The sequence below is a fragment of the Loxodonta africana genome, chromosome 12, assembly GCF_030014295.1.
Source record: "Loxodonta africana isolate mLoxAfr1 chromosome 12, mLoxAfr1.hap2, whole genome shotgun sequence".
Taxonomy (NCBI): Eukaryota; Metazoa; Chordata; class Mammalia; order Proboscidea; family Elephantidae; genus Loxodonta; species Loxodonta africana.
In genome coordinates this window covers 47935564-47951076 of record NC_087353.1, presented here as the reverse complement: position 1 = coordinate 47951076, position 15513 = coordinate 47935564, and the positions used below count along the sequence as shown (strand labels likewise).

General features: G+C 38.6%; 1 protein-coding gene across 6 annotated transcripts in view; it reads right to left on the bottom strand.

The window, feature by feature from the left end:
• The window catches only part of AP4E1 (adaptor related protein complex 4 subunit epsilon 1), a 127789-nt gene that overhangs the window by 33770 nt on the left and 78506 nt on the right, over positions 1-15513 (bottom strand). The gene's annotated exons all lie outside the window — the stretch shown is intronic.

Here is a 15513-nt window from a genome sequence, read left to right as displayed (position 1 = left end):
GGATTTCTTATAGATTATAGAGATTAAACTGTATCTGATTTGTAATACTCAAAATTTTTTTCCCAGTCTGTACATTCTGTTTTTACTATTTTGGTGAAGTCTTTTAATAAGTGTTTAGTTTTTAAAAGATCCCACTTGTCTAGCTTATTTTCTGGAGTTTGTGTGTTGTTGGTTATGGTTTGTATCCTAATCATGCCACGTATTAGGGCCTCTAGTGTTGATCCTATTTTTTCTTCTATGAACTTCATAGTTTTTAGCTTTATATTTAGGTCTTTGGTCCATTTTGAATTAGTTTTTCTATACGGTGTGAGTTATGGATCCTGTTCATTTTTTTGCAGATAGAGATCCAGTTTTACCACCACGATTTCTTAAACAGACTGTCTTTTCCCCATCTGATGGACTTTGGGCCCTTGTCGAATATCAGGATTTACATCTGGGTCTCAATTCTGTTCCACTGGTCAACATATTACCAGGCGTTTTTGACTACAGTAGCTGTATAGTAGGTTCTGCGGTCAGGTGGTGTGAGTTCTACTTTATTCATCTTCTTCAGCGGTGCTTCTCTTACCCAGGAGTTCTTCGTTTTCCACATAAAGTTAAAGACAAGTTTTTCCATCTCTTTAAAAAATGTTGGTAATCTATAGATACAATGCAATTCCCATCCAAATTCAATGACATTCTTTAATGACATGGAGAAACAAATCACCAATGTCATATGGAAGGGAAACAGCCTCTGGATAAGTAAAGTATTACTGAAAAAGAAGAACAAAGTGGGAGGCCTCACTCTACCTGATTTTAGAACCTATTATACTGCCGCAGTAGTCAAAACAGCCTGGTACTGGTACAACAGACACATAGACCAATGGAACAGAATTGAGAATCCAGGCATAAATCCATCCACATATGACCAGCTCATATTTCACAAAGGCCCAAAGTCAATTAAATGGGGGAAAGGCAGTTTCACACATGGTGCTGGCATACCTGGATATTCAGCTGCAAAAAAATGAAACAAGTCCCATACCTCACTACATGCACAGAAACGAACTCAAAATGGATCAAAGACCTAAATATAAAATCTAAAGTGATACAGATCATGGAAGAAAAAATAGGGACAACGTTAGGAGCCCTAATACATGGCATAAACAGTATACAAAACATTACTAACAATGAAGAAGAGCAACTAGATAACTGGGAGCTCCTAAAAATCAAACTATGCTCATCCAAAGACTTCATCAAAAGAGTAAAAAGCTTACCTACAGACTGGGAAGAACTTATTACCTATGACATTTCCAATCAGTGCGTGATTTCTAAAATCTACACGATACTGCAAAAACTCAACTACAAAAAGACAACCCAATTAAAAAATGGGCAAAGGATATGAACAGACACTTCACTAAAGAAGACGTTCAGGTAGCTAACAGATAACATGAGGAAATGCTCACAATCATCAGCCATTAGAGAAATAAAAATCAAAACTACAATGAGATTCCATCTCACTCCAACAAGGCTGGTATTAATCCAAAAAACAGAAAATAACAAATGTTGGAGAGACTGTGGAGAGACTGGAACACTTCCACACTGCTGGTGGGAATGTAAAATGGTACAACCACTTTGGAGGTCGATTTGGTGCTTCCTTAACAAACTAGAAATAGAACTATCATACAATCCAGTAATCCCATTTCTTGGAATATATCCTAGAGAAATAAGAGCCTTTACACGAACAGATATATGCATACCCATGTTCATTGCTGTACTGTTTATAATAGCAAAAAGTTGGAAGCAACCAAGGTGGATAAATAAATTATGGTATATTCACAAAATGGAATACTACGCATTGATAAAGAACAATGATGAAACCGTGAGACATTTCATAACATGGAGGAATCTGGAAGGCATTATGCTAAGTGAAATTAGTCAGCTGCAAAAGTAGAAATATTGAATAAGGCCACTATTATAAGAACTCAAGAGACAGTTCCAGCAGAAGAGAATATTCTTTGATGGTTAAGAGAGGGGGAGGGAGGGAGGGAGGGAGAGAGGTTTTCACTAATTAGACAGTAGATAAGAACTATCTTAGGTAAAGGGAAAGACAATACACGATACCTGAGAGGTCAGCACAACTGGACTAAAACAAACGCAAAGAAGTTTCCTGAATAAAATGAATGCTTTGAAGACCAGTACAGCAGGAGCGTGGATTCGGGAACCATGGTTTCAGGGGACAGCTTAGTCAATTGGCATAATAAAATCTATTAAGAAAACATTCTGCATCCTAATTTGTAGAGTGGCATCTGGAGTTTTAAATGTTAGCAAGCAGCCATCTAAGATGCATCAGTTGCTCTCAACCCACCTGGAGCAAAGGAGAATAAAGAATACCAAAGACAAAAAGAAATTACGAGCCCAAGAGACAGAAAGGGCAACATAAACCAGAGACTACATCAGCCTGACCAGACGAACTAGACGGTGCCTGGCTACAACTGATGACTGCCCTAACAGGGAATGCAACAGAGAACCCCTGAGGGAGCAGGAGAGCAGTGGGATGCAGACCCCAAATTCTCATAAAAAGACCAGACTTAATGGTCTGACTGAGACTAGAATGATCCTGGAGGTCAAGGTTCCCAGACGTTCTACTAGCCCAGGACAGGAACCATTCCTAAAGCTAACTCTTCAGACAGGGATTGGACTAGACTATGGGATAGACAATGATACTGGATCAAGGAGACACATAAGACTATGCTGGCATCTCCTGTCTAAAGGGGAGATAAGAGGGTAGAGGTCAGAAGATGGCCAAATGGACATCAAAAGAAATAGCAGAGGGAAGGAGTGTGCTGTTTCATTAGGGGGAGAACAATTAGGAGTATATAGCAAGATATTTATAAATTTTTGTTTGAGAGTCCGACTTGATTTGTAAACTTTCACTTAAATCACAGTAAAAAATTTTTTTAAATGTTGGTATTTGGATCAGGATTGCATTGTATTTGTGAATTACTTTGGGTAGAACTGTCATTTTCACAAGGTTGAGTCCACCTATCCAAGAACATGATATGCTTTTCTATTTATGTATATCTCTATTGGTTTCTTGCAGTAGTGTTTTGTAGTTTTATTTATATATGTCCTTTACAGCCCTCGTTAGATCTATTCCTAAGTATTTTATTTCTTTAGGGTGTATTATAAATGGTATTGTTTTCGTGATTTCTTTTTCATCACTCTCTTTATTCGTGTATAGGAATCCAACTAATTTTTGTATGTTTATCCCGTATCCTGCTAGTCTGCTGAATTTTTCTGTTAATTCCAGTACTTTCCTCACAGACTCTTTTCGGTTTACCATGTATGTTATCGTATCATCCGCAAATAGGGACAGTTTAACTTCTTCGTTACCAATTTGGATGCCCTTCATTTCTTTTTCTTCCCTTATTGCCCTACATAGAACTTCCAGCACAGTGTTAAACAGGAGTGGTGATAAAGGGCATCCTTGTCTTGTTCCTGTTCTCAAGGCGAATGTTTTCAGCCTCTCTCAATTAAGACTGATGTTGGCCATAGTTTTTGCATAGATGCCCTTCATTATGTTCAGAAATTTCCTTCTATATCTATGTTATTGAGAGTTTATATCAGGAATGGCTCTTGGACTTTGTCGAGTGACTTTTCTGCATGGATTGAGATGATCATGTAATTCTTTCCTTTTATTTATGTGGGAGATTACGTTGATTGATTTTCTAATGCTGAACCATCCTTGCATACCTAGGATAAACCCTACTTGCTCATGGTATATTATTTCCTTGATATAATGCTGAATTCTATTGGCTACAATTTTGTGGAAAATTTTTACATCTATATTCATGAGAGATATTGGTCTGTAATTTTCTTTTTTGTGGTGTCTTTGCCTGGTTTTGGTATGATGGTTATGCTGGCTTCATAAAATGGATACCGAAGCATCACTTCCTTTTCTATATTTTCAAATAGCTTGAGTAGTACTGGCATAAGCTCTTCTCTGAATGTTTGATAGAATTCTCCAGTGAAGCCATCTGGGCCAGGGCTTTCTTTGTTGGGAGTTTTTTTTTTTTTTTTTTTAATTCTTATTGTGCTTTAAGTAAAAGCTTAGAAATCAAGTCAGTCTCTCCCACAAAAACTTACATACACCTTGCTACATACTCCCAATTGCTCTCCCCCTAATGAGACAACCTGCTCCCTGCCTCCACTCTCTCTTTTTGTGACCATTTTGCCAGCTTCTAACCCCCCTCTACCCTCTCCTCTCCCCTCTAGGGAGGAGATGCCCACATAATTTCAAGTGTGTACCTGATCCAAGAAGCTCACTCCTCACCAGCATCCCTCTTCAACCCACTGTACAGTCCAATCCGTCTGAAGAGTTGGCTTTGGGAATGGTTCCTGCCCTGGGCCACCAGAACGTCTGGGGGCCATGACCACTGGGGTCCCTCTAGTCTCAGTCAGACCATTAAGTCTGGTCTTTTTACGAGAATTTGTGGTCTGCATCCCACTGCTCTGCTGCTCCTGTAGGGGCTCTCTGTTTCGTTCCCTGTCAGGGCAGTCATCGCTTGAAGCCGGGCACCATCTACCTCTCCTGGTCTCAGGATGATGTAGTCTCTGGTTGATGTGGCCTTTTCTGTCTCTTGGGCTCAAAGTTACCTTGTGTCCTTGGTGTTCTTCATTCTCCTTTGATCCAGGTGGGTTGAGACCAATTGATGCATACTAGATGGCCGCTTACTAGCGTTTAAGAACGCAGATGCCTCTCTTCAAGTTGGGATGCAGAATGTTTTCTTAATAGATTTTATTATGCCAATTGACTTAGATGTCCCCTGAACCATGGTCCCCAAACCCCCGCCCCTGCTACACTGCTCTTCGAAGCAATCAGTTTATTCAGGAAACTTCTTTGCTTTTCATTTAGTCCAGTTGTGCTGACCTTGCCTGTATTGTGTGTCGTCTCTCTAGTAAACTAAAATAGTTCTTATCTACTATTTAATTAGTGAATACCCATCTCCCACCCTCCTTCCCTCCCTCTTCTTGTAACCATCGAAGAATATTTTCTTCTCTGCTTAAACGACTTCTTGAGTACTTATAATAGTGGTCTTATAAAATATTTGTCCTTTTTGCAACTGACTAATTTCACTAAGCATAATGCCTTCCAGATTCCTCCATGTTACGAAATGTTTCACAGATTCATCGCTGTTCTTCATGGATGCGTACTATTCCATTGTGTGAATATACCATAATTTATTTATCCATTCATTCATTGGGTGACCTTGGTTGCTTCCATCTTTTTGCTCTTGTAAACAGTGCTGCAGTGAACATGGGTGTGGATATGTATGTTCGTGTCAAGGCTCTTATTTCTCTAGGATATATTCCAAGGAGTGGGATTGCTGGATAGTATGATAGTTCTATTTCTAGCTTTTTAAGGAAGCACCAAATTAATTTCCAAAGTGGTTGTACCATCGGACATTCCCACCAGCAGTGTATAAGTCTTCCAATCTCTCCACAGCCTCTCCAACATTTATTCTTTTGTGTTTTCTGGATTAATGCCAGCCTTGTTGGAGATGGAATCTCACTGTAGTTTTGATTTTCATTTCTCTAATGGCTAATGATCATGAGCATTTCCTCATCTGTTACCTACCTGAATGTTCATATCTTTAGCTCATTTTTTAACTGGGTTATTTGTCTTTTTGTAGTTGAGTTTTTGCAGTATCATGTAGATTTTAGAGATCAGGCGCTGATCGGAAATGTCATGGCTAAAAACTTTTTTCCAATCTGTAGGTAATCTTTTTACTCTTTCGGGGCAGTCTTTGGATGAGCATAGGTGTTTCATTTTTAGGAGCTCCCAGTTATCGAGTTTTTCTTCTCCATTGTTAGTAATGTTTCGTATATTGTTTCTGCCACGTATTAGGGCTCCTAGCATTGTCCCTATTTTTTCTTCCATGATCTGTATCATTTTCGATTTTCTTTTTAGGTCTTTTATCCATTTTGAGTTCGTTTTTCTACATGGAGTGAGGTATGGGTCTTGGTTCATTTTTTTGCAGATGGATATCCAGTTATGCCAGCACCATGTGTTAAAAAGACTGTCTTTTGCCCATTTAACTGTTTTGGGGCCTTTGTCAAATTTCAACTGCTCATATGTGGATGGATTTATGTCTGGATTCTCGATTCTGTTCCACTGGTCTATGTATCTGTGGTTGTACCAGTACCAGGCTGTTTTAACTACTGTGGTAGTATAATAGGTTCTAAAATCAGGTAGAGTGAGGCCACCCATTTTGTTTTTCTTTTTCAGTAATGCTTTACTTTTCCGGGGCTTCTTTCCCTTCCATATGAAGTTGGTGATTTGTTTCTCCTTCTCATTAAAGAATGTCATTAGGATCTGGATTGGAATTGCATTAAACCTATAGATCACTTATGGTAGGACAGACATTTTTATAATGTTGTCTTCCTATTCATGAGCAAGGTGTGTTTTTCCACTTATGTAGGTCTCTTTTGGTTTCTTGCAGAAGTGTATTGTAGTTTTCTTTGTATAAGTCTCTTACATCTCTGCTAACATTTATTCCTAAGTATTTTACCTTCTTGGGGACTACTGGAAACGGTACTGATTTGGTGATTTCCTCTTCGATGTTCTTTTTGTTAGTGTAAAGGAATCCAACTGTATTTTGTATATTTACCTTGTATCCCGATACTCTGCTGAACTCTTCTATTAGTTTCAGTAGTTTTCTTAGGGTTTTCTGTGTATAACATCATGTCATCTGCAAACAGAGATAATTTTACTTCTTCCTTACTAATCTGGATATCATTTACTTCTTTGTCTAGCCTAATTGCTCTGGTTAGGACCTCTAACACAATGTTGAATAAGAGTGGGGATAAAGGCCATCCTTGTCTGGTTCCCGTTCTCAGTGGGAATGTTTTCAGGCTCTCTCCATTTAGGGTGATGTTGGCTGTTGGCTTTGTATAAATGCCCATTACTATGTTGAGGAATTTTCCTTCTATTCCTTTTTTGCTGAGAGTTTTTATCATGAATGAGTGCTGAACTTTGTCAAAAGCCTTTTCTACATCAATTGATAAAATCATGTGATTCTTCTCTTTTGTTTTCTTTATGTGATGCATTACATTGTTTTTCTAATGTTGAACCATCCTTGCATGCCTAGTATGAATCCACTTGGTCATGGTAAATTATTTTTTTGATATGTTCTTGAATTCTATCGGCTAGAATTTTGTTGTGGATTTATGCATCTAATTTCATGAGGGATATAAGTCCGTAATTTTCTTTTTTTTATGGTGTCTTTACCTGGTTTTGGTATCAGGCATATGCTGGCCTAGTGGAATGCATTTGGGAGTGTTCCGTCCTTTCCTATGTTCTGAAATACCTTCAGTAGTAGTGGTGTTAAGTCTTCTCTGAAAGTTTGCTAGAACTCTGCAGTGAAGCCGTCCCGGCAGGGGCTTTTTTTGTTGTTGTTGTTGGGAGTTTTTTGATTACCTTTTCAATCTCTTCTTTTGTTATGGGTCTATTTAGCTGTCCTACCTCTGTTTGTATTTTTTACCTCTGTTTGTATTAGTTTAGGCACGTAGTGTGTTTCTGGGCAATCATCCTTTTCTTCTACCTTTTCAAATTTGTTGGAGTACAATTTTTCATAGTAATCTGATATGATTCTTTTAATTTCAGTTGGGTCTGTTGTAATATGGCCCATCTCACTTCTTACTCAGGTTATTTGCTTCCTCTCCTGTTTTTATTTTGTCACTTGGGCAATGGTTTATCAATTTTGTTGATTTTTTTCAAAGAATCAGCTTTTGGTCTTGTTAATTCTTTCAATTGTTTTTCTGTTTTCTATTTCATTTAGTTCTGCTCAGATTTTTATTATTTGTTTTCTTCTGGTGCCTGAGGGTTTCTTTTGTTGCTTTCTTTCTATTTCTTCAAGCTGTAGGGATAATTCTTTGATTTTGGTCCTTTCTTCTTTTTGTATGTGTGCATTTATTGATATAAATTGAACTCTGATTACTGCTTTCGCTGTGTGCCAAAGGTTGTGATAGGAAGTGTTGTCATTCTCACTGGATTCTATGAATTTCTTTATTCCATCTTAATGTCTTCTATAATCCAGTCTCTTATGAGCCCAGTACTGTTCAGTTTCCAAGTGTTTGATTTCTTTTCCATGCTTTTTCTGTTACTGATTTCCACTTTTATGGGCTTATGGTTAGAGAAGATTCTTTGTAATATTTCAATGTTTTAGATTCTGCTAATGTTTACTTCATGACCTAATATGTGGTCTATTCTAGAGAATGTTCCATGTGCATTAGTAAAGAAAGAATACTTCGTTGCTGTTGGGTGGAGTGTTCTGTATATGTCTACGAGGTCAAGTTGGTTGACTGTGGCATGTACATCTTCTGTGTCTTTACTGAGCTTCTTTCTGGATGTCCTGTCCTTCACCGAAAGTGGTGTGTTGAAGTCTCCTACTATTATTGTGGAGTTGTCTATCTCACTTTGCAATGCTGATAGTTCGTTTTATGTATCTTGCAGCCCTGTCACTGGGTGCACACATACTTAATATGATTATATCTTCTTGATATATTGTCCCTTTAATCATTATATAGTGTCCCTCCTTAGCCTTTATGATGGATTGAACTTTAAATTCTCTTTTGTCACAAATATTGCCACTCCTGCTCTTTTTTGATTGTTGTTTGCTTATTTTTTTCCATCCTTTGAGTTTTAGTTTGTTTGTGTCTCTAAGTCTAAGGTGCGTCTCTTGTAGGCAGCATATAGACACATTGTGTTTTTTAACCCATTCTGCCACTCTCTGTCTCTTTATTGGTGCATTTATTCCATTTACATTCAGCATAATTATGGATAGGTATGAACTCAATACTATCATTTTGATGTCTTTTTGTGTGTGTTGTTGACAGTTTCTTTTTCCCACTTAATTTTATGTGCTGAGTAGATTACCTTTATATATTGTCCTTTTCTCATATTCGTTGCTGTTGATTTAGTGTGTGCTGAGTCTCTATTTTTTTCTTGTATTTTATTTTGATGAGTAGGATAGTTTGTCTCCTTTGTGGTTACCTTATTATTTACCCCATCTTTCTAAATTTAAACCTAACTTTTATTTCTTTGTATCCCCGTATCTTCCTCTCCATGTGGAAGGTGTATGATTACATTTCTTAGTCCCTCTTTATTGTTTTAATGTTGTCTTTTTTTATATAATAACATCACTGTTAACCTGTTTTGAGGGTTTTTTTTTTTTTTTTTTTTTTCCCTGTCTGGGTTGACTTCTGGTTGCTCTGCCCAGTGTTGTAGTCTAGGGTTGATACCTGATATTATTGATTTTCTAACCAAAGAACTCCCTTGAGTATTTCTTGTAGTTTTGGTTTGATTTTTTATGAATTCCCTAAACTTCTGTTTATCTGGAAATGTCCTAATTTCACCTTAATGTTTAAGAGACAGTTTTGTTAGATAAATGATTCTTGGCTGGCAATTTTTTTCCTTAAATTTTTTTAAATAAGTTATCCCATTGCCTTCTTGCCTGCGTGACTTCTGCTTAGTCCAAGCTTATTTTATTGGCTCTCCTCTTTAGGTGACTTTTCATGTATCCCTAGGTCCTCTTAAAATTCTCTCTTTATCTTTGGTTTTGGCAAGTTTGATTATAATATGTCTTGTTGACTTTCTTTTAACTTTACCTCGTGTGCAGTTCGATGAGCATCTTGTATAGATATCTTCTCATCCTTCACAATATCAGGGAAGTTGTCTGCCAACAATCTTTAACAATTCTCTCTGTATTTTCTGTTATCCCTCCCTGTTCTGGTACTCCAGTCACTCACATGTTTTATTTCTCTTGATAGAGTCCCACGTGATTCTTAAGGTTTCTTCTTTTTTTTTTTTAATTCTTTGATCTGATTTTTCTTCAAATATGTTAGTGCCAAGTGATTTATCTTCAAGTTCAGAAATTCTGGCTTCTACTTACTCAATTCTGCTCCTCTGACTTTCTATTGTCTACTTTTGTAATTTTATTGTTAATCTTCTGAAGTTCTCATTGCTGTCTGTCTATAGATGCCTCCAGCTTACTAAATTTTCCATTATGTTCCTGAATAATCTTTCTAATCTCTTCAATTGCTTTATCTGTGCATTCCTTGGCTTTTTCTGAGTATTGCCTCATTTCCTTCCTGATGTCTTGAAGGGCTCTGTATATTAAACTTTTGTATTCTGCATCTGGTAATTCCAGGAATGCATTTTCATCTAGAAGATCCCTGGATTTTTTGTTTTGAGAGCTTGCTGAGGTGATCATGGTCTGTTTCTTTATGTGACTTGATACTGACTGTTGTCTCCGAGCCATCTATAAGTTATTGTATTAGTTTACATTTGCTTACTGTGTTGCAGCTTCTTGCTTTGTTTTGTTTTGATATGCCCAAATGGGTTGCTTCAGTGAGCTAGCTTGATTATTTTCGCCTTTGGAGCTCTAACGTCTTGTCTCCAGATGGCTGGAGCTGTTATCAAGTATATCTGGTCTAGGAGTCCATCTACTTTTCTTGTATAAATTCAGGTCAAGTGTCCAGATAGCTGATCATCAAGTATGTGGTACAGGCTCTGTACCTCAGTCTTAGAGGGGCAGTGGTGATTCGTGTAGGTACCAGTATCTGGTTGCAGCAGCGGGTCACACTCTGAACAAGGCAGGGGATTGAGAACCAACCCCCAAGTGTACCTGAGGAAAGCGCATCCCTGTTCCCTACAGCGTGCAGGTGGGTGGGTTTTGCAGACAGACCATGGATACCCAATGTTCTTGGTTGCAAGGACTGGGAGATACCAGTTATCCTTGGACCCCTGTCGCGGGTGGCTGGGTGACCTGAGTGGAGCTACCATTCCTTAGCCCCTCATGTGGGTAGGTGAGGACCCTGTTTAATAGGCAAAGCGATGTCAAACATCAAACACCCACCTCTCCACTGCACAGCTGAAATAGTTGGAGTCTGCCAATAAGGACATATTCTCCTAAAATAGGCCCACACAGATCCATGCAGAGGGGAAAAGTGCTCAAAGTCCTCAGATCGTTTATGCCTGACAGGAGCTGCTTTTGTCCTGAGCTCCCTCGGTTAGTGGAGCCGGCAAATTATCTTTCCCCCAAATGTAAATTTTTTCCTCCTCCAAGGCTGGGAGGATGGTTCTAGGTGCTCATCAGGACCTATCTTAGGCCCAGGGAATTCTGCCACTGAAGCCCGCTTGGTGGTGGAGGGGTGCATTAAAATATATGCAAGTACTTAGCTTTTGCAGAGAGTGCCATCCTTCTCTGGTTCCAGAAGCGTGAATAGGCTATGTGGCTGGCTGCTTCTCCCTGAGGAAACTGCAGCCGAATGCTAGTACCAGACTGCTGCCGCTGCTCTTGGGAATGGTGCCTGAGGGCTTTTCGCGATTTAGATCCGGTAGTTCCTCTCCTCTTCTGAACCGTCTCTTCCTCCCCCTGCCCCTCTATTCATTCATTCGTAAGCTTGCCTTTGATGCTCAGGGCTCCTAGCTTGTCATAGATACACACGTTTCACTTGTTTTTTTCAGGTCTTTGTTGTAAAGAGGGCTTGCCAGAAAAAGCGTCTATCTATTCCGCCATCTTGGCTCCCTGGGAGTTTTTTTTTTTTTTATTACCTTTTCATATCTCTTCTCTTGTTATGGGTCTGTTCAGACTTTCAACATCATTTTTTGTTAGTTTGGGTAGGTAGCGTGTTTCTAAAAATTTGTCCATTTCCTCTTGGTTTTTAAATTCGTTGGAGTGGTTTTTGTAATACTCTATTATGACCCTTTTTTAATTTCAGTCAGGTCTGTTGTAATATCCCCCATTTCATTTCTTATTTGGGTTATTTCCATCCTGTCATTTTCTTTTTTTTTTTGGTCATTTTAGCCACTGGTTTGTTGATTTTGTTGATCCTTTCGAAGAACCAACTTTTGGTTTTGTTGATCCTTTCTATTGTTTTTCTACTATATTTCATTTATTTCTGCTCTGATCTTTATTATTTCCTTTCTTCTGGTGGCTGTGGGTTTCTTTTACTTTCTCTATTTGTTCAAGTTGTGTATCTAATATTATGATTTTGTCCCTTTCTTCTTTTTTGATGTGTGCATCTATTGCTATAAATTGACCTCTGAGCAGTGCCTTTGCTGTGGCCCAAAGGTTGTGGTATGATGTGTTTCTAGGAATTTTTTTATTCCATCTTTGATTTCTTCTATTACCCAATGGTTTTTAAGCAGGGTGTTACTCAGTTTCCATGTACTTCACTTTTTTCCTTGCTCTTCCTGTTGTTAATTTCTCCTTTGATGGTGTTATGATCAGAGAAGATACTTTGTATTATCTCAACATTTTGGATTTTGTTGAGGGTTGCTCTGTGGCCTAATATGTGGTCTATTCTGGAGAATGTTCCATGTGCGTTGGAAAACAATGTATATTTTGCAACTGTTGGGTGGAGTGTTCTATATGTATCTATGAGGTCGAGTTGGCTGATTGTGCCCTTTAGCTCTTCTCTATCTTTGTTGAGTTTCCTTCTAGATGTTCTGTCCTTTACCTCAGAGTGGTGTGTTGAAGTCTCCTACTATTAATGTGGAACTGTCAATTCTTCTTTTCAGTGCTATTAGAGTTTATGTATTTTGGAGCCCTGTCATTGGGTGTGTAGATGTTTATTATCGTTAAGTCTTCATGATGGATCATCCCTTTAGTCATTATACGGTGCCCTTCTTTATCTTTTATGGTGGATTTTGTTTTAAAGTCTATTTTATCTGTGATTAGTATTGCCACTCCTGCCCTCTTTTGGAAATTATTTGCTTGATTTTTTCCATCTTTTGATTTTTACTAAATTTACATCTTTGTTTCTAAGGTGTGTCTCCTGCAGACAGCAAATTGATGGATCCTGTTTTTTTAATCCATTCTGTCACTCTCTGTCACTCTTTATTGATGCATTTAGGCCATTAACATTCAGTGAAATTATTGATAGGTGTGAGTTTATTGCTGTCATTTTGTAGTTGTGTGTGTGTGTGTGTGTGTGGTGCTGACATTTTCTTTGTTCCTCTTACTCTCCTGGGCTGAGTTCCTTTTGTTTGTGGATTTCTTTTGTTTTTGCAGATTTTGTCTTTATTAAGACTTTGTTTTTCTTCTTTATTTTGGTGAGTAGGCTTATTAACTTTCTTCATGGTCACCTTGAAATTTACCCTATCTTCCTACGTTTGAAACAGTTTATTATTGCTTGGTATCGCCTTGCCTTTCTCTCCATTAGAAAGTTCTATACCTACACCATTTGTTCCCTCTTTTATTGTTCTGCTGTTGTTGTTATCTACAGGTTAACCTCTCTGGTTCCCTGTTGCAATTCTTTTGGTTTTGGATAGTCCTTGAGGGTTCATTTCCTAGGTTGGTATCTGGCTGGTGCAATCTTGCATCTAGATTCAGGCTGTGGTCTGGTGTTGTTTGTTCTCAGACCTAAGGACTCCCTTTAAGGACTCTTATTAAGTTTGGTTGGGTTTCTACATAGTCCCTTAATTTCTGTTTATCTGGAAATTCCCTAATATCACCATTATATCTGAATCAAAGTTTTGCAGGATATGTTATTCTTGGTTGGCAATTTTTTCTTCAAGGTTTTATATATGTCATCCCACTGCCTTCTTGTTTGCATGGTTTCTGCCAAATAACCAGAGCTTAGTTTTATTGTTGCATAAGTGGACTCCAACTCATAGTGACCCTATAGGACAAGGTAGAACTGCCCCATAGGGTTTCCAAGGAGCACCTGGTGGATTCAAACTGCCGACCTTTTGGTTGACAACCATTGCTCATAACCACACCACCGTCAGGGTTTCCTTTTTTTTTTTTTCCTTTTTTTTGGAAACCCTGGTGGCATAGCGGTTAAGAGCAACGGCTGCTAACTGAAAAGATCAGCAGTTTGAATCTACTAGGCGCTCCTTGGAAACTCTACGGGGCAGTTCTACTCTACTATAGGGTCGCTATGAGTCTGAATTGACTTGGCGGCAACCGGTTTTTTAGTCTTATTGTTTCTCCTCTGTATGCGAGTTTTTGTTTTTCTCAAGCTGCTCGCAGGATTTTTTGTCTTCAGTATTAGCGCATGTGATTATGATAAGCCTTGGTGATTTTCTTTTGGGGACTATCTTATATGGTATTTGTTGATATTCTTCGATGGTCAGCTTTTCATCATTCATGATGTTAGGGAAGTTTTCTGTCAGCAATTCTTCAATGATCCTCTCTGTGTTTTCCATTTTCTCCCCATTCTGGAACTCCGATCACTCACAAATTTCTGCTTTTGATTGTATCCCACATAATTCTCAGGGTTTCTTCATTTTTCTTTGTTCTTTTTTGTGATTTTTCTCAAACAGATTTGTAGCTAAGTTTTTGTCTTCAATTTCACTAATCCTGTCTTCCATCATTTCAAACCTGCTCCTCAGCCCTCTCACGACACTGTCCATTTCTGAGATCTTGTTGTTCATCTATTGGATTTCTAATTGTTGTTTTTGTATGATTTCTAGTTATGAATTTATTTTTGGCATTTTTTTCCTGTATTATTTTCCTGAATTCTTCCAATTTTTTGTATTTTCCATGAATTTATCTGCCTTTTCCATGAATTTGTCTATTTTCCCTCATTTTTTGCTTCAACTCTTGGATAGCTCTGAATATTAGAGATTGAATTCCCTATCAGGTAGTTCTAGTGCCTTTTGTTCTACTGAAAAGTCATCTGGTGTTTTATTTTGGATGCCTACTGGAACCACTCTGTCTGTTTTTTTAATATGTTTTGATATTGTCTGCTGTCTTTGGGATGTTTAGTAGCTAAGTTCTTTGTTTACTGACTGTAGATCTTTTTGTTTCATCCTTTTTTTTGGTTATGTCTCAGCAGGCGGGCTGTGTGTTCTTTGTTGTTCACTTGTCTGTGGTCAAGATACTTTTCGCCTCCTTGTCCAATGGGCAGCGTCAATCACTCAGTTACGGTGTAGCAGGGCAGGTCCAGCTGAAGGGGAGGGGCTGGGATGGGTTGTTTGTGGCACACACCAGGGCCGACAGGGCAGGCTGGGAATCAGCGCTTGGCAGATTCTGGTACACTATACCTGTGCTGCTCGGGGGTGTGATGTTCAGCGCATGGTGCAGGCAGGCAGGAAGGAGGGGGGAGGTTGTGATGTGAGGAGCTAATATGGGTGTGGGGAGGAGGTGAGGAAAGAGAAACAGAAGCCAAAAACATACCAGCAAACCAAAAAAAAAAGGCTGCTAAGGAGCTTACTGTTGGAGTGGAAAGATGAGAAACTGAGAAATGTAGGAAAAAAGAAAAATAAAAAGCAGGAAAAAAGTAACTAGGTTAAAATTTGGAAGAAAAAAAACAAAAAGCCCCCAGGGGTCACGCCCGTGTGGTTGCAATGATCAGGGAAGTGGCTCTCAGGCTGTGCAATGTAACCTGGCCAGGGGGTATAGATGTCACACAGCACCAGGTATTCAGGAGGCAGGAAAAGAAGGTAGGTATAGAGAGACGAGAACTGGGAAATGAAGAAAGGAAGGAAAAAAAGAGAAGAAAAAAAAAAACGAAAGGAAAAAG